This window comes from Hippopotamus amphibius, chromosome 5 (assembly GCF_030028045.1).
Source record: "Hippopotamus amphibius kiboko isolate mHipAmp2 chromosome 5, mHipAmp2.hap2, whole genome shotgun sequence".
In the NCBI taxonomy this organism is placed as follows: Eukaryota; Metazoa; Chordata; class Mammalia; order Artiodactyla; family Hippopotamidae; genus Hippopotamus; species Hippopotamus amphibius.
The window spans coordinates 36,376,331-36,397,302 of NC_080190.1; the positions used below are offsets into that span (position 1 = coordinate 36,376,331).

General features: G+C 36.2%; 1 protein-coding gene across 1 annotated transcript in view; it reads right to left on the bottom strand.

The window, feature by feature from the left end:
* The window catches only part of MARCHF5 (membrane associated ring-CH-type finger 5), a 62,226-nt gene that overhangs the window by 16,356 nt on the left and 24,898 nt on the right, over positions 1-20,972 (bottom strand). The gene's annotated exons all lie outside the window — the stretch shown is intronic.

Here is a 20,972-nt window from a genome sequence, read left to right on the forward strand (position 1 = left end):
TATCTGGAATAACTACACTTGGAGGAATTCTAATAACTGCAATTAAGCCTGATATAATGTAGCTCCAGAATTTTCTAGAACAGTGGAAAAGTCTCAGACCTGAATTACAGCAAGGCCTAAAGAACTGAATATCCAAGTTTAAGCAAAGAAACACACAACTTTGACTTAGTAATCATCATATTTGTAGAATGCCTTCTATGTACAAACTCTTACTTAAGACATTTTCTTAGAAATGTATATGAGTTATTACCTACCTCTGGGGGCTTATAATCTATAGAAGGATGCTATATACAAAACCAAGTTATTTTCATTGTACAAAGAAATTCAAATAGCAATATGATGATAAAATCATTAAAAGAACAAGCATCCATCTATGGAGCCCTGATCAATAGTTTCCCCTGATTGCTGGAGCCAGTAATATCACTAGTCACTGTATAAAGAGAGACCACACTGTGAAGAAGAAAGAACATTAGGAGAGATGTCAAAGGGACCTATGACCTAAATTTAGCATATAAACTTACTATTGTCAAAACTTAACTTACATAACATTTAAAACTATGACAAGGTAACTTTTGGGACCAAAGAGTTTATAAAGTAAGCCTCATTCAGTGCATACTGACTCTACATTCTATACGATAGCAGGCGCTATGCCACACATTACATGTATCATTATTTAATCTCAACACGTAGGGTTTAATTTTCAAAATACACAAATTTGCTGGGTTAAGTTTATAACCGCCTCAGAAGGCACAATAAAAGGCATTTTAGTGAGTCACCAAAGATCCCTGAAATGCTGTTACTAAAAGTTAAACCCAAAAGGTATACATAAAACCTCAAAACTTCAGCTTTCATATTCTCTGTTGATAGTTCTTTTAATCAGAAAATTGAAGCCACAAGAGAACTACAGACTCTTCACAGCATGTTTCCACCTACCAACATTACACTTACCTGAAGTCAGTCCCTTCACTTATACACCAGATCCCATCCCCTCACCAACTCAAAAGACACAGCTCCAGCAATTCACTTCTACCCTCTGACATAATTTTCCCTTACCCTTTGGATTATTTTCATCAAACATGTCATTATTTCTTCTATCTTAAAAATAAAAAACAAAAAACACCTCTTCTCTTGATCCTTCTTTTCCCACTGCTCCATTTCTTTGCTCCCTTTACAATAAAAATACTCAAAAGACTTTTCTGTTTTCACTCTCTCCTTCAATTCTCTCTTGAATTCACTCCACCAAAACTGCTCAAGGTCACTAACAACCTACACATAGCTAAATCCAATGGTCTAATCTCAGCCTTCCTCTTATTTGGCCTATCACCAACATCTGACAGATGTTCCCTTCTTCTTCCCAATACGTGGTTCTTCACTGCATCTCTAGGACATCACCATCTCTTGGTTTTCTTTCCATCTCACCAGTCACTAACTTTTCAGTGTCCTTTGCTGGTTCCTCCTCTTTTTTTTGACCTCAGTGAGGCCCACCCTGTCAACTTCTACTTCATCATACTCCCTATTTGATTGCTATGCTCTATTTTTCTTTTCCCAAAGCACTTATCACCTAACATATTGTTTCCACCTACTAGAATAGGGGTTAAGAAACTATGGCCCATGGGCTGAATTCACCTTGCTGTTTTTGTAAATAAAGTTTTATAGGAACGTGGCCACAGGCAAAGCCTAAAATACAGTTAGTTGACCCTTGAACAACACGAGTTTAAACTGCATGGATGCACTTATACTAGGATTTCTTTCAATAGTAAATACTATAGTTCCACACAATCCTCTAGTGGTTGAATCCATGGATGTGGAGGGATACCGAGGAGCTGTGTATATGAAGGACCAACTATAAGTTATATGTGGATTTTTAATTGCACAGAGGGTTGGTACCCCTTCCGGCCCCACCCCTCCCTCACTGTTCAAGGGTCAACTATATTTACTATTTGTTTGTTTGGTTTTTTTTAAACAGAAAAAAGTTTGCTGGTTCCTGAACTAGAACATAAGCTCCAAAGTGAAAGTAACCATTTTATTTTACTTAATTGATAAATCTCAAATTCCTATGATTCTCAAAAAATTGCTTAATTCTCTACTGAGGTACTTATTTAAAACTATGATATAAAAATCTCTAGGTCTTCCTTTTTCATTACTCTGTATGAACTCCAAGTTTATGAGACTATTTTCTACCCAGTCAGAATCAGAATGTATTAGGAGAGAAGGTATTTTACCTGTTTCCAACTGACCTTCTCCCCCCACCCCACCCCCACCTTTTCAAAAGGGTGCTTGGAAAGATCTACTGATGGAGCAAAGCAATATAATTCCTGAAAAACAATCATTTAGATGAAAGCATAGTTCCTAAAAAGTAACTCATCACTACCAATTTTATCTATTACAAACATGGACAATATAGAGATGTTTGAATTGTCTTTCCTTTAAAGATCTCAGAAGGTTCCAACAGAATAAGCTCAATTTTCAATTTTCTTCTGAATCACTGGGTATGAATTCTTTCTGTACAAATAAAAACAAACAAATAAATCCTCATACTTCCTTCTGCAAGTTTTACTCATCCCCTGTGTGATATGCAACAGATGTGCTGGATTAAATGAAGTCACTGGCTGCACTTTATAATTCCTATTTCCAGTTTTTGTGACAAAATTCTCTCTAGGCTTTTGTCTTAGGTTTATTTTGCCTAAACCTCTCAAGTTTCTTCCAGATAGACTAGTCCAAGATTAGTTTAATATTTAAAAGGAAAGATAAATGCCTGGTGGTAAACATACCATTAAAATTATAAACTGCCACCCAGGGAAGGTATTTCTGAGAGCTATAGGTTATCTAGGCAAGCTATTTGATGAATAAGAACAATCACTGAAATCCTCTGGATGCAGTCCCTCAATCATACTTTTCTTATTAGGAAGCTTATCATGTGCTACTATCCTATGACTAGAGGTCATAAAAGGAAAACAGCAAAAGTCACTAGATTCTTCTTACTGTCATATTACAGTACAAACAGTTATGGGGAATGAGGAAAGGCAAGACTCTAGCCCTTGAAAACCTCAATTCTAATGAGGAGGAAGTATGAATAAAGGTACCTCACAAGTTAAATATGTAAGGGCATAAAAAGGTTTTAGTATTTTTAAAAGGCATTACTGAATTTTTAATGCCTCAGTGGGCTTCATCACTTATGCTTTCAACAGTACTATATTTACACAGTGAATGGCAATTGGAGAAGCTTCGTATAAATACAAGTTTTGAAAATTCAGTAATTTAAAGGGCACTAGGGAAACTTGCAATTGAAAGGAAATCTACTGTGAATTCTTTTGTACAGTAAAGCTTTTGTAAAGAAAATAATTGCACCGTACTGTTTTGGGTAAATTCAAATTTTCATCAAATTTGAATGATATCAGTGAGTTGAGAATTACTGGGGAAACTCCTAAGTCCATGTCTACTGAAAAGAAGTAATCAGTTTTATCTGGCAGACACTGAAAAAGTAGATTTATTTGTGATTGTTGTGTTGTGATTTAAATTCAAGTCTTTGTATGCGTGGTGTTAAAGGTACATTTTGGAAATTAAGAATTAATGACTGAAGGGCAGGTAATACTTAGTGTTCAAAATCTCCTGGCACTGCTTACAATCATTCCCAGAATTCCCAGAACCTTTCTTGGGGACAGAAAGGTATCCTCAAAAACAACTCTGACCAATTCTTGAAAAATAATTTCTAAACGCTGTCAGAGTGCTAAAGTTTCTGACACAAAACATAATTTAATGCTTTACAAGATAACCTTTTATAAGTTCTTAAGAAGACAACAGCTCACATGAACTCCAAGGTTTCTGTTACGTGGCCAAATTTATAAGAGATTGCATAGAACTAGCTTTGATCCAGACCCAACTCAAATGCCAACTTGCTAAGCCAAAACCTCAGCCTCACTTTCAAGTTCAGAACTGTACAAAATTGCAGATTTTGGAGGCCATGAAGAGCCTAACAATATAGTTCTAAACTTCTTTCCTTGCTCCAAGTCTTCTTTTTGTTGCACACTATTTCTGGAATGCCCTGCCCCTACTTTGATTAAATCTGTATGAAAACCCAACTTCCCAATGAAAACTAACCTAACCTGACAGAGGCTGACTAATTGCTCTACCCCACCCTGTTCATGTTCCATGAGGCTTCCTTTACATACTATTCCACAAAATGCACTTACCCCTTTGCTTGTGCATAATGTTAGTACTTTATGTTCTTGTTCAGTGTTTGCTCAGTTGTCTCAATATCCTTTATGTCTGTCCATGTCAGCATCATCTTAGATTGAAAACTCCCAGGGGGCAGGGGCCATGTCTGTTTAACTCGTTTTGTACAGTGCCTAGGATAGAACCATGTACAGATAGGTGCTTAAAAAATGCTTTTTAATAATGATTGGTATCACTCTCAGGGACTGTCTAAGCTACAGCTATCTTCAGCACATGGTACTTGGTAGTATATCAGGGCACTGTGGCCTGTTCCACAGGGCATTAGAATATAATGGCACAGGACCTAGCTGCAGCACTCTGTGGCAAGTATTTGACTCAATCCATTGTTAAAAAACAACTTAAAAAAAGTATTAATTATATGGTCCAACAACAAATGTGGATTTTATTGAAGACATGAATATCACAAATACCAATTCAATTAAGAGTTAAAAAATGTGGGAATTTCGATGGGATAGTAAAGAGCTGTTACTTTCAATTCTTTCTCTAGCATTCCTCACTGTTTTAAACACTAAGATGCCAGAGGCTAGGTCTAAGAGCCTCAGACAAGGTTATGTAAATTTCATCTTCAATTGCTCTGCATGTAGGTTGAGATTTTACCATTTTTTTATGTAAAAACAAACATCCTGCAAACTCAGGCTGTAAATTACTTTGCTTAATAATAAGAAGTTAGTCAGTAGATTGTAAACAGAAGAAAGGATATGTTCTTGGACAATTTTTTATTTAACCAAACTAATAATAATTGACCAAAACCCCCTCAAAACAAAACAAACAACGCTGAATAAAAGATTCAGAGTCAAAGCAGATGAGTACCATGCCTTGGTGTCCATATATAGTGCATTACCAAGAAAAGTAACCAAAGATCATCAAAGTAGTTCTTTATGAGTACATAATTTGTGCCAAGTGAAAGCTTAAATTTCTCATTAGAATAGAATAGGCCATAGAATATTTGAGGGCTAGAAGGTCAACTACTACGTACTTATTAAGCACCTATTGTACACACAGCATTTTACTATGCCTTAAAATAAATGTAAATAAAATTTAACACACTAGCCTCTGCCTCCAAGGGGCCTACAATCTAGTTAGGGACAAACAATAAATACACATTAAACAAGTGGAAAACTTCACAGCAAAACTGACAGATATATGACAGTACCATACAAATTATACAGATACATGTTAACAAAATTTTAAGTAAAGATTATAGAGGGGGTAAGGATGCAAAGAGTTTTAATGTTACTGTATGTATGTATGCATGTATTTACTAATCAACAGAAGTGAATCTTGACTTTGAAGTCTATGATCTAAAAAGCTAAAAGGGGGGCATGCTAAAAAACCTTCTAACTAGAGGCAAAAGACTTTATTCAAAGGGTTTATATATTTTTAGAAAGCTAGTATGCCAGTTAAGGTAGGGGTTAATTGACAGAAACCATTGAGCAGACCTTTGAAGAACATGACACAATAGGTAGAAAGGAAGTTCCTGCTGAGAGACATACTAAAATGAATGATATTTTAGGAAAACTAAGAATATTTAAAGTCAGAATAAACTAGAATAGAATCCACGAGATTTTGTATACAAAGTTAGTACAAAGAAAAAGTAGCACCAATCTAAAGTAGGTTAATATAAAAGAGTTGGGTTAGAAAGGATAAAGAAATATTAAATCTTATCAGAGAAAAATTGTTTTGTCTGCTTTTAGGAGAAACCATGCCTAAGGTATTAAACTCTTTGAATTTCAAAATTAAAAGCTGAAAAAGTTAAGTTGTGATAAAAGAAACACCATCATTAATTATCATTAACAGACAAAAATAGATGGCAATATTAATTATGCACATACTACATATATGGCAAGGAATTGGCATTACCTATTCTTTTTTCTTCTTTAAATATAACTTTATTTTTTGAATTTTCCATGATGAGAATATAATTACTTTTATTAATAAGAAAAACTAATTTTTAGAGAATAACAAAGGGTTATCATGAAATTCAGATAACCATACCCTAGAAAAGTCAACCTGACGTTACTGTTTCATTTTCTTTTCCCCCTTATATGAGAAACTCACATTAGGTTCCTTAGGAGGCAAAATAACAAGGTGGGTAAGGATTAGGTAGGGTCTACTATGTGAGTTTAGACAAAAGGCTATCTCCAGACCTTAATTTCTACATCTATAATGATCATGAAGATAATATGTACCTCAGCGTTTTTGTGAAAATTAATGGATATGAAGCTCTTAATACAGTACTTAGTGTTACACTGTACCAATGTCAGATACTAGTTCTTTCAAAAATGGCATACTAAGTATGACAGAACTCTCCAGTAGGAAGTACAATCCAAGACAGATGTTTGGGGAAAACTTATGGTATAAGGTTCTGGTATAAAAATAAGACTGTTTCAGGAAAATCTGAGGTAAGAAATAAAGGGGACATCTTATTTGCCTAAAGGTCTGGGACAAGGAGGAAGAAGAAAATTCATGGAGCCAGGAAATCTGGGAATGGAGAGGAAGAAGACACCAGGATATAATTAGTAACTACCTTTTAAAAAATGTAAGATTCTGTAATTGTGTTTTGGACCTATAATCCAGCTACCTGTATTTATATATAGTGTGCACCCAGAAAGCCTCACCCTGTTGAAGATACTTATTAAAACAAATTTATATTTAAATCTTAGGGAACAAGACTAGAAGTGATCCAGCAATAAACCAAGAAATCCTTACTTGGAAGGTATTCTAGCCATCTGCCTCATAGGAGGGTATATTAATTAATGAGGGCCAAAGAAGATCTAATGAGATGCCTAACTACAAACTTTAACGTGAAAGGGTACTCAAAGATTGAATCATTATGGAATAGGATTTTGGTTTTTATTTTATTTTTTTTTGTTTTTTTTTTTGGCACACGGGCTTAGTTGCTCCGTGGAATGTGGGATCTTCCTGGAGCTGGGATCGAACCCATGACCTCTGCATTGTCAGGCAGATTCTTAACCACTGCGCCACCTAGGAAGCCCCAGGATTTTGGTTTTTAAATCCCTTATTTTGATCATCCACAGAAGTTTGGATATAATGCAAAGCAAAAATAAACACTTCTCAAATGGCCAAGTGTAAATATTACTAGAAACTCTTAATTATATGAAGAAAGTATATTTCAAGTAATGAAATAAGCCAACAACATATTTTATGAGAGCAATCAGGAAGGTAACAGCTTGGATTTACGGTGAGTAATAGAGGGCCATGTGGTTAGAGGAAACAATGTAGACTATCCTTAGAAAGTAACTGATAGCTTAGAAAATATTAAAAATGTAAAATTCTCATTAAATTGAAGCCATGAAAATTTGGGGAAAATATATTTAATATATATTTAGTACCCTTTTGCCAACAACAGCATTCTTTCTTGCTTTCCAATGGTTAGGCACCTCACTCATAAAGAAATGTAAATTAAAACTATGAGATACCTATTCTTACCTAACAGATTACACTGACAAACTAAAATGCTAGCCAATTGGCAAAGCTGTAAGTAAACAGGCAAACTCATCCATTGCAGATGCATATAAACTGGTATAGTACCTATAGAGGGGAACTTGGTAATATCCAGCAGAAAGTATATGTGCAATTTACTCCTTGATTTAGCAATCCCTTCTTGGTTCATCTTAGTAAGTATTCTAAGCTAATAAATGCAAAAAGAAAGAAAGAAAGACAGAAAGACAGAAAGAAGGACAGAAAGAAAGAAAGAAAGAAAAAGAAAGAAAGAAAGAAAGAAAGAAAGAAAGAAAGAAAGAAAGAAAGAAAGAAAGAAAGGGAGAGAGAAAGAATTACAATGTCATTCTGTACTATCTAATGAAATAATAGATCTACAGGCAATAAATGAAAAAATTATCAATCTCTGCTAAAACCAGTAGATAGAAGCTGATAGGGAATTCTACTAGATGTATCAGGTTGATAACACCTGTATCCACTGATCAGCCTTATCATAAAAAAAGATAACTACACATTTTTCCAGCTTTATTTGGATATTTTAGATTCCACCTATAAGTGAGAACATACAGTATTTGTCTTTCTCCGACTTATTTCGCTTAGCACAGTGCCCTTAAGATCCACCGATGTTGTTGCAAAATGCAGGGTTTCCTTTAAAAAAAAAAAAAAAGGTTGAATATTCTACTGTATATACACACACACTTTCTTTACCCATTCATCCGTCGATGGACACTTAGCCTGTTTCCATGTCTTGGCTATTGTGAATAATGCTGCAGTGAACATGGGGGTGTAGGTATCTCTTCCAGACAGTGATTTCATTTCTTCGGATATCTACTCAGAAGTGGGATTGCTGGATCACACAATAGTTAATAAATTTTTCTTAGTACTCTCCATATAGTTTTCCATAGTGGCTGTACCCACAAACAGTGCACACAGTACACTTTTCTCCACAGCCTTAACAACTTGTCTATTGTGTTTTTGTTAATAGCCATTCTAACAGATGTGAGGCAACATCTCGTGGTTTTGATTTCCATTTCCCCAATGATTAGTGATGTTGAGCATCTCTTCACATATCAGTTGACCATTTGTATGTCTTCTATGGAAAATTTTCTATTCAAGATCTTCATCCATTTTTAAAATTGTATATGGTTTTTGTTTTCGGATATTGAGTAGTATGAATTCCTTACATTTTGGATATTAATCCCCCATCAGATAGATGATTTCCAAATATTTTCTCATTCCGTAGGTTACCTTTTCATTTTGGTAACTGTTTCTTTTGCTGTGCAGAAGCTCTTTAGTTTGATATAGTCCAACTTGTTTATTTTTGCTTTTGTTGCTTGTGCTTTTGGTGTCATATCCAAAAAATCACTGCCAAGATCAATGTCAAGGACACTTTACTATGTTTTAGTCTAGAACTTTTATAGTTTCTGGTCTTAAATTTAAATCTCTAATTCATTAAATCAAGTTAATTTTTGTGAGTGGCATAAGATAAGGGCCCAATTTCATTCTTTTGCATGTAAGTATTCAGTTTTCCCAACACCACTTATTGAAGAGACAATTCTTCCCTCACTGGGTAGTCTTGGCTCCCTCGTCAAATATTAGTTGAACACATATGTGTGGGTTTAATTCTGGGCTCTCAATTCTGTTCCATTGGACTACGTGTCTTTTTACACTAGTAGCATATTGCTTTGATTATTATGGCTTTGTAATAAAGTTTAAATCAGTAAATGTGATGCCACTTGCTTTGTTCTTCTCTCTCAGGATTGCTTTGGCTATTTGGGGTCTTTTGTAGTTCCATACAATTTTAGGATTATTTTTCCTACTTCTGTGAAAATTGCCATTGGACTTTTAGGGATTACATTAAATATATAGATGGTTTTGGGTAGTAAGGACATTTTAACAGAATTAATCCTTCCAATCCATGAACACGAGATAGCTTTTCATTTATTTGTGTCTTCTTTAATTTCTTACATCAATGTTTTGAAATTTTGTTTTATTCCTAAGTATTTTATTATTTTTGGTATTATAAATTGGATTATTTTATCTCTTTTTCAGATAGTTTAGTGTATATATAGAAACACAAGTGATTTTTATGTTGATTTTGTATCTTGCAACTTTAATGAATTCATTTATTAGTTCTAACAGCCTTTTGGTGGACTCTTTAGGATTTTCTGCATATAAGATCATATCATCTGTAAGCAAAGACAATTTTACTTCTTTCTTTCTGATTCTTTTATTTTTTTTTTTCTTGACTAATTGCTCTGGGTAGGACTTCCAGTATTATGTTGAATAGAAGTGGTGAGAACAGACACCCTTGTCTTGTTTTTGATCTTAGTGGGTACACTGCCTATGATGTTAGCTGTGGGTTTGTCATATATAGCCTTTATCATGCTGAGGTACGTCCTTCTATATCCAATTTGTTAGTAGTTTTTATCATGAAAGGATGTTGAATTCTGTCAAATGCTTTTCTGCATCCTGCAGATAATAAGAGATGCAGAGATAATAATATTTTTACCTTTCATTGTATTAATGTGGTATATCACACTGATTGCTATACAGATAATCAACCACCCTTGCATTCCAGGGATAAATCCCACTTAATCATAGTGTTTGATCCTTTAATATGCTGAATTTGGTTTGCTAATATTTTGTTGAGAATTTTTACATCTATATTCACCAGGGATACTGGCTTGTAATTGTCTTATAATGTCCGTACCTGGCTTTGGTATTGGGGTAATGCTGGCCTTATAAAATGAGTTTGGGAATGTTCCTTCCTCTTTAATTTTAAAGAGTTTGAGAAGGATTGGCGTTAATTCTTCCTTAAATGTTTGGCATAATTCACCAGTGAAACCACCTGGTCCTGGGCTTTTCTTTGTTGGGAGCTTTATGATCTCCTTAGTTGTTATCAGTCTGTTCACATTTTTTACGTCTTTATGATTCAGTCTTCGTAGGTTTTATGTTTCTAGGAATTTATCCTTTACTTCCAGGTTATCCAACTTCTTGGCATACAACTGCTCACAGTACTTTCTTAAGATCCTTTGTATTTCTGAAGTGTCAGTTGTAATGTCTCTTCTTTGAAAGACAACTACACATTATGTACCTCATGTTTTGAGGTAAAAAGTACACAAAACCATCTATGAAATATTCTTGAAAAAAAAAATCACACATAACCTCATCAATGAGATCTAACCAGTATATAAGAAATGTAAGGAATAAAAGCAACATATTACCCAAATATTCTTGGTATGAGTAATAACAAAACCCCCACATGGGAAATTCTATGATGACAGATAACCTTCTTCTTCAATGAAAAAATTAGAAGGAAAAGCTAAAATACTCAGTTTTACTGGCATGCTGATTTCAGGTTAGAAATCTGTCTGTGCTATGGGAGAAAACCCAAACTCAGATATTAAAGCAATCCCAGATTAGCAACATTCCTTGGCGTCTACCAACAGCAAATGCAAATCATTCCCGGAGTTCCTTCACTTTTAGGATATTCACAGCCTACAAATATAAACACAATTCCCACACTCAAGAGAAATAACTATCACGGGCAAGAGCCAGAAGAAAAACAACAGATTAGGCTACCGAAGACTAGATAATGGAATTCTCAATCTGATCATAAAAACTATATAATAAAATACCACATAATTATAAATGAACAAGAAGCAAGAGACTATAAAAAATGACCAGGCACATTTAAGAAACAACTAGAACATATGGGGGGAAAACACCCACAGATTAGGCACTGCTCAAGAAGGAATTTGAGAACTGGCTAAGAAATTATAATGTTACAGCACAGAGACCAAAAGATGAAAAACATAGAAGAGACATGAAACATAAAATGAAAAATGTCTAGGGACTTCCCTGGTGGCACAGTGGTTAAGAATCCCCCTGCCAATGCAGGTAACTCGGGTGGTCCGGAAAGATTCCACATGCTGTGGAGCACTAAGCCCGTGCACCACAACCACTGAGCCTGAGCTTTAGAGCCCGCTAGCCACAACTACTGATCCTATGTGCCACAACTACTGAAGTGCACACACCTAGAGCCCCTGCTCCACAAGAGAAGCCACCACAATGAGAAGCCTGCATACTACAATGAAGAACAGCTCCCGCTCACTGCAACTAGAGAAAGCCCATGCATAGCAACGAAGACCTAATGCAGTCAATACGTAAATAAATATATAAATTTATAAAAAAAAAATGAAAATGTCTAACATAACCCTAATCAGAGGTCTAGAATATAAGAACAGAGAATGGGGGAGAAGCAGTATTTGAAGAGACAAAGCTAAGACTTTTCAAAGGTAGTCACTTAAAAAGGAAAGTAAGATATAAAACTTAAAAACTAGTACAGGGGCAAATATAGTATCAGAGGAAAAAGCATTTCAATCCAGAAGATCGTCAACTGAAGGGGAAAAAAAGAGAAAAAAGGACAAATAGAATGCATAAAATTTGACAGTAAAAATCCAATTATAGGAGTATCACAATAAGTTTACCCTTATTTACAAAAGAATTCAGATGAATTGAAAATAAATGCATGAGAAAAGATAAGCAAATGCAACAACATAAAAAAAAACTGGTTTGAAAGGGGGAAAAAGAGTAACTTTACAGTGAAAAAACCTGACAAACACAACCTTACTGAGATGATCAAGGTCAGTATCATGAGTGATAAGTAATATTGATAGTATGTGCCTGTGATGTGATGTGATGAAAATGCCACTTCGTCTCTGTGGTCTTATACCCTAAAACTCATAACCCCAGTAGGTAATGGGAAAAACATCAGACAGATCCCAACTGTGAGACATTCTGTAAAACATCTAACCAGTATTCCTCAAAACTGTCAAGATCATCAAAAACAAGGAAAGTCTGAGAAACTGTTACAGTCAAGAGGAGCATTAAGGAGACATGACTAAAGTAATATGATATCCTGAACAGGATCCTAGAACAGAATAAGGACATTTGGGAAATATTAAGAAAACCTAAATAAAGTATGAACTTCAGTTAATAATAATATCAGTATTGGTGCATTAATTATAACAAACATACCATACTACATAAGATGTTAATAATAGAGGAAATTGGATATGGGATATATGGGAACTCTCTGAACTATCTTTGCAATTTTCCTGTAAATCAAAAACTGTCCTAAAATAACAAATCAATTTTAGGAAAGCTGGTATAGCTATATTTTCATTCTACAGCTGGCCCTCCAATTCTGCATCTGTGGATTCAACTAACTGCAGATTGAAAATATCTGGGGGAAAAAATTCCAGAAAGTTCCCCCAAGCAAAACTCAAATGTGCTGCACACCAGCAACTATTTACTTACTATTTACAATGTATTAGATATTATGAGTAATCTAGAGGTGATTTAAAGTATATAGTAGTATGTGTATAAATTATATGCAAATACTATGCCATTTTATATAAGGGACTTGCACATCCATGGATTTTGGTATCTGCAGGGGTCCTGGAACCAACCTCCTGCAGATACTGAGGGTCAACTGTATTCTATATTATCATGTCTATATTATATAGAAGTTTAAGTTAAAAAAAAATTCTTATAGTTAAAATAGTCATTATTTAATGATAAAAAGTTGAAATCACCAGGATATTATATTTCTAAACCTGAGGGATAGGTAAATGGATGATAGTTTATTAGTCATTATTCCTCATATGTAGTTATGATACATTCTTTCTCAACAAATGAAATTCCATAATAAAAGAAAAAAATACCTGAGTGAACATTCTGCTGAGCTTTGATCAATGCTAAGGCAGCAGATATAATTAGTTCTGTATATTGATAGCAGCATGTTGGCAAAGACAACGGAAAAGCAGGTACTCCAATACACTGTTGGGAAGATTAAATGGACATAATCTCTACAAAAGCTAAATTGATGATATCTATTAATGTTATAACTGCACATACCCTTTGACTTAACAGCAATTCCACTCTAGTCATTTATCTTACAGAAATATTTGCACATGTGTAAAATTATTTAACATAGTTGTTTATGACAGCACTTTTTGTAGTAGTAAAAGATTACAAACAGCCTGTATGTCCATCATTAGGAGACCGGTTATATAACCATACATCTATGTAACAATACTATACAATTAAAAAGAAAAAGAAAGCTCTTTATATACTAATATAAAATGGTATCTACCACATATTGCTAAGAAAAAAAAAGCAAGCACAGAACATGATGTATAGTATACTAGTCTAGAATATATTGACATATAACCTAATTGTGCTCAATATTCTGTTTGCCTCTCCAGGTTTACTCCTCTTTCTCCACGCTGCTGTGCATTGGGAGGCCGACCAAACAAGCTGCATCCTCTAGGTAATCTTGCCCTCTAGCTTCTGATGTGTTCAAACAATGAGTGGATTGGCTAGAAAATGAGAGGGTAGTAAAAGTGTTATGGCAATCCTCCCCCCCACCCCCGCCCGGCTCCCTCTTTGTACACAGGTCCTGTTGAACAGCCTTTTTCCCTCTGCCAAAGCCCTTGTCAAGTTTTGTTAACAGATCCCTTCCCTTATACCATCAGACCTAGGAATGGAAATGGAAATGGTTCCCATATTTGCTGATCACTGGATAATTCCCTATCCCTTGTCTGTTCCTTTAACTCTACCCTAATGTTTGTAGATTCTGTGTTACGTGTATGTTTAGTGAGGAAGTGGAGAAGAAGGGCGGGCGCGGGGAGAAAGAGAGAGAGAGACAGGGAGAGGAGACAGAGAGAAAGAAAGAGAAAGAAAAGAAAGAGAAAAGAAAAAGAGAAACACTCTGGAATGAAACACCAGAGACTTACAACAGTGGTTGCCACGAAGTAAGGAAATTTACGTGACATCATGGTTGGTGGACATGGTAAAAAGACTTTTCATTAAATACCCTACTTTCAATTTTGGTCCATGTGAATGTATTCTCTGGAGAGAAAATACATAAACATAAACATTTAAAAGAGTTAAAAGAAAATACTGCCTATGAGATACTGTAGGTGCTGCATATTTTCTTTCACATATCTACTATTACTTTCCATTTCCAGCAAGGTAAATATCAAGACAAAGGGAAAAGAGAATAGACCATTTGTTATTTCAAGCAGCTTGCCATCATTTTGCTTCTCGGCCATGTTTCTCCTTTGACTCCAATAGTATCAAATCACAGAAAAGCTTTGTTTATATATCGTGTAATTTATTAACAGTACCTCAAATAAATTTAAATTCACATTATTCCTACTAGTTCTTATGGTACATGAAGCTATTTCTTATTCATATGAGGCCTGGTAGCTGATTCACAGTAACAAGAAATTCAGCAATTTAAAATCCTGGCTCCTGTTTACGTGCCCAGTCCCAGCAACTCAGAGGCTGTGCATCTGGTCACCAGGCTGCCTGAGGGGGCTGTGCTCTACAAGACTTTTGTCCATGTGGTTCCTGCGAAGCCTGAGGGCACCTTCAAACTGGTAGCTATGCTTTGACCTCTTGGTTGAGGCCTTTGGACAGAAACCAGAGACCAGGTGACAGGAGAGGGTGGTACCAGACGTCGTCAAGGGTTGGAGTGACCACAAGGCCTCCCAAGGAAGTGGTGACTGCAGAAGACTCGGTGAAGTGACTGGCTGGGAAGCCCTTTGGAAGACCTGACTTGGGACCAAAAATAAAGTTAGCTGGAGTCATGAAAAGAAAATATTGTAAAATAAAATAGTAACAACTATTAATTTTATTTGCTAGGTTTCCTAGGAAAGGTTTCTCCCAGGAATCACTCCTCATCATTCCTAGTGACTATCTTTTCCTTCTAAGTTTTACACTCCACTTAACATTTAAGGAGGTTTTGAGGTTAATTGTTAATTATCTTCAACTCTACATAGAAGTTTGAATTAATGCTTAGTTGAGGACAATAAAATAAAGAAATAAAAAACAAAGCTGTAATAGAATTTAACTTGAGGGACTTCCTAGGTGGCACAGTGGTTAAGAACCTGCCTGCTAATGCAGGGGACCTGGGTTCAAGCCCTGCTCTGGGACGATCCCACACGCCTTGCAGCAACTAAGCCCATGTGCCACAACTATTGAGCCCGTGTACCACAACTACTGAAGCCCACGTGCCTAGAGCCCATGCTCTGCAACAAGAGAAGCCACAGCAATGAGGAGCCTGCACACCATAATAAAGAATAGCCCCCACTCGCCACAACTAGAGAAAGCCTGTGTGCAGCAACAAAGACCCAAAGCAGCCAATAAACAAACAAACAAATAAATAAATAAACTTATATTAAAAAAAATTTAACCTGAAAGTAATCTAAGAATTTACATAAAAGAGTGGAAGTGGCAACACTGGTATCAGTTGAAATCAATTTTAAGACAAAAATTGTTCCTAGAAACAAAGGTCATTTTATAATGGTAAAAGGGACAATCCACCACGAAGACATAACAATGAGGAACATTTATGCACCTAACCACAGAGTCCAAAATAAATGAAGCAAAAATGGACAGAACTGGAGAAACAGACAATTTAACAATAGCTGTAGACTTCAATAGCCCACTTTCAATGAAGAATAGGTATAAGATCAACAAGGAAACAGAAAGCTTCAAAACTGTATGAGTCAACCAGATATTTATATCACACTGTACCACCACCACCACCAACAGAATACACATCTTCTCAAGTGCACATGGAACATTTGCCAGGATAAAGCTTGCTAGGCCATAAAACAAGTCAATCATTCAAAAGAGCAGATATCAAAGTATGTTCTTTGATGACAATGGAATTAAGATAAGGGCATTTGAGAAGCTTACAAATATGTGAAAATTAAACAACACACTCTAAAATAATCAACAGGTCAAAGAAGAAATCCAAGCAGTGCTTAGAGGGAAATTTACAGCTGTAAATGACGACATTAAAAAAAGAAGAAAGATCAAGAGAATGAGAAGACAAAGTTACAGACTGGGAAAAAGTATTTGCAGAAGATATACCCTATAAAGAACTATTATCCAAAATACACAAAGAACATTTAAAACTCAACAATAAGAAAACAATGGGACTTCCCTGGTGGCACAGTGGTTAAGAATCTGCCTGCCAATGCAGGGGACACGGGTTTGATCCCTGGTCCAAGAAGATCCCACATGCCATGGAACAACTAAGCCTGTGCGCCACAACTTCTAAGCCTGTGCTCTAGAGCCCACAAGCCACAACTACTGAGCCCACGCCTAGAGCCTGTGCTCCTCAACAAGAGAAGCCACTGCAATGAGAAGCCTGTGTACTGCAACAAAGAGTAGCCCCCGCTCGCCACAACTAGAGAGAAAGCCCGTGCAGAGCAACAAATACCCAATACACCCAAAAATAAATGTAAAAAATCTTTAAGGAATAAAAAGAAAACTGATTTTTTTAATGATCAAAAGACTTAACAGACACCTTATCAAAGAGGATATAAGATTGGTAATAAACATATGAAAAGATGTTTAACATCTATGTCATTAGGGAATTGCAAATTAAAACAATGAGATATAGGGCTTCTTAGGTGGCGCAGTGGTTAAGAATCTGCCTGCCAATGCAGGTTACACAGGTTTGATCCCTGCTCCAGGAAGATCCCACATGCCGCAGAGCAACTAAGCCTGTGTGCCAATAAAAACAAACAAACAAAAAAAACAATGAGATATAAATGGCTAAAATCCAAAGCACTGACAATAGCAAGTGCTGACAAGGATGCAGAACAACAGGAATTTATTGCTGGTCAGAATGCAAAATGTACAGCCACTCTGAAAGACAATTTGGTAGTTTCTTACAAAACTAAACATACTCTTACCACATGATCCAGCAATTACACTGCTTGTTATTTACCTAAATAAGTTAAAAATATATGTCCACACAAAAACCTGCACACAGATGTGTACTGCAGCTTTATCTGTGATTGCCAAAACCTGGAAGCAACAAGAGGTCCTTCAGTAAGCAAATCGATAAATAAGCTGTGGTATGTTCAGATAATGGGATATCATTCAGTGTTAACAAGAAATGAACTATTAAGCCATGAAAGACATGGATAAACTTTAAATATATATTATTAAGTGAAAGAAACCAATCTGAAAAGGCTACATACTGTATGATTCCAACTACACGACCTTCTGAAAAAGGCAAGACTATGAAGACAAAAACATCAGTGGTTGTCAGGGTTTAGGGAGGAGGATGGGATGAACAGGTGGATTTTCAGTGCAGTGAAAATACTACTACACTGTAATGGTGGATACACGTCCTTATATATTTGGCCACATCCATAGAATGTACAACAGCAAGAGTGAACCCTAATGTAAACTATGGACTTTAGGTAGAAGTGATGTGTCAATATAAGTTCATCAATTGTAAGAAATGTATCACCCTGGTGAAACATGTTGACAATGCAGGAGGCTATACATGTGAGGAGGCAGGGGGTATATGGGATATTTTTGTACCTTCCTCTCAATTTTGCTGCGAACTGCTCTAAAATATAGTCTGTTAAAAAAAAAAAACTCAAACCCATAACCTAAACTTATACCTTAAGAAACTAGAAAAAGAAAAGCAAACTAAACCCAAACCAAGCAGAAAGAAGGAAAGCATGAAGATTAGAGTGGAAATAAATGAAATAGAAAGTGGAAAAAGAAAAAACAATGAAATTATAAGTTGGGTCTTTGAAAAGATCAACAAAATTAACACTAGACTGATCAAGAAAAAAGAAGATTCATAATACTAAAATAAGGTCATGAATGAAAGGGGGGACATTAACATCAAACTTATCAGGAAAAAAAAAAAAAGGCCCAGGACCAGATGGATTCACTACCATCAAACACTTAAAGAAGAATTAACACAAATCCTTCACAAATTCTTTCCCAAAAACGTGAGGAGAGACCACACCCCAACTCATTCTGAGACTGATATTGCTTAATACTCAAACTACTGAAAGACATCACAAGAAAACTACAGGCTGGGGCTTCCTAGGTGGTGCAGTGGTTGAGAATCCGCCTGCCAATGCAGGGGACACGGGTTTGATCCCTGCGCCAGGAAGATCCCACATGCCGCGGAGCAACTAAGCCCGTGCCCCACAGCTACTGAGCCTGCGCTTTAGAGCTCGTGAGCCCCAACTATTGAGCCCATGTACTGCAACTACTGAAGCCCACGCTCCTAGAGCCTGTGCTCCACAACAAGAGAAGCCACGGCAGTGAGGAGCCCGCGCACCACAATGAAGAGTAGCCCCCACCACCTCAACTAAAAAGAAAGCCCGCGCACAGCAAAAATGACCCAACACAGCCAATAAAATAAATAAATTTACAAAGCTAAATGAGATACCACAAAACAAACAAACAAACAAACTACAGGCCAATATCCATAGACAGAAAAATTCTCAAAATACTAGCAAACCAAATCCAGCAACATCTAAAATGGATTATACACCAACACCAAGTAGAATTTATCCCAGGAAGGCAAAGTTGGTTTAACATATGAAAATCAATTACTGTAATATCCATAGCATAAAGGACAAAAACCACACGATCACCTCAGTAGCCTTGGGAAAAACATCTGACAAACACCCTTTCATGGTAAGAAACACTCAACAAACTAGAAATGGAAGGGAACACCTTCAACCAGATAAAGGCTATGAAAAACCCAGAGGTAACATACTTAACAGTGAAGGGTTTTTTTTGCGGGGCTTCCCTGGTAGTCCAGAGGTTAAGAATCTGCCTTCCAATGCAGGGGACGTGGGTTCGACCCCTGGTTGGGGGAACTAAGATCCCACATGCCATGGGGCAACTAAGCCCTCGCACCACAACTACCAAGCCCACATGCCACAACTACAGAGCCCACACTCTCTGGAGTCCGTGCACCACAACTAGAGAGAAGCCCATCTGCCACAACGAGGAGCCCGTGCTCCACAGCTGAGGACCCTGCATGCCACAAGGAAGATCCCATCTGCTGCAACTAAGACCCAATGCAGACCAAAAAAAAAAAAAAAAAGGACTGATTTTGCCCTAAGATCAAAAATAAGACAAGGATGTCCTTACCACTTCCATTTAACATTGTTCTGGAGTTTGTAGCCAGGGCAACTAGGCAAGAGAATGAAATAAAAGCAACCAGATTGGAAAAGATGAAGTAAAACTGTCTTGATTCACAGATGACATGATCTTGTATAGAGGATATCCTAAGCAATGCACTAAAATACTATAAGAACTATTAAATGAGATCAGCATGGCTGCAGGATATGAGATCAAAATACAAAAATCAACTGTATTCTATACACTTGCAATAAACAATCTGAAAATAAAATTAAGAAAACAACTGCATTTAAAATAGCATCAGGGACTTCCCTGGTGGTTCAATGGTTAAGAATCCACCTGCTAGTGCAGGGGACATGGGTTCCATCCCTGGTCCGCGAAGATCTCATATGTGGCGGAACAACTAAGCCTGTGAGCCACAACTACTGAAGCCCATGCGCATAGAGCCTGTGCTCCGCAACGAGAAGCCCGCGCACCACAACGAAGAGTAGCCCCCATTCGCCGCAACTAGAGAAAGCCTGCACACAGCAATGAAGACCCAATGCAGCCAATAAATAAATTTATTTAAAAAAATAATAAAAATAACATCAAAAAGAATGAAATACTTAGGAAGAAATTTAACAAAACTAAGTTTGGGGAGTAAAGTATAAACTATTAGGCATAAAATAAGCTACAAGGATACAACACAGGGAATACAGCCAATATTTTATAATAACTATAAATGGAGTATAATCTTTAAAACTTGTAGTTGCCCTGGCTACAAACTCCAGAACAATGTTAAATGGAAGTGGTAAGGACATCCTTGTCTTATTTTTGACTGTACACCTGTAACATATAATATTGTGTAGCAACTATACTTCAATTAAAAAAAATTAAAAAAGAAAAATGAATGAAATACTTAGGAATAAATTTAACAAAAGAAGAGACCTGTACACTGAAAACTATAAAACATCATTGAAAGACATGAAAGAAAAGTAATTTAATGTGAATCAGTCTCTGCTACCTTTGGGAATCAAGAACTCTGCCCTTGAAATTCTCTCCTCTGAATCCTTTTGTTTAGCTAACAAAGTAACTATCTGGTCTTAAACTTCATGGAAGTATTTTATTTTTAATGAAAGAAACTTTTTTCAGCTGTGTTCCCTTTATGTTTTAAATCAATGCGTCTTAACTTTAATGTGCACATAAATTATCAAATGATCTCATGAAAATGCAGATCTGATTAATTATAACTGGGGGGGGGGGGGGCTAAGGTTCTTTAAGTAGCTATAGCTCTGCAT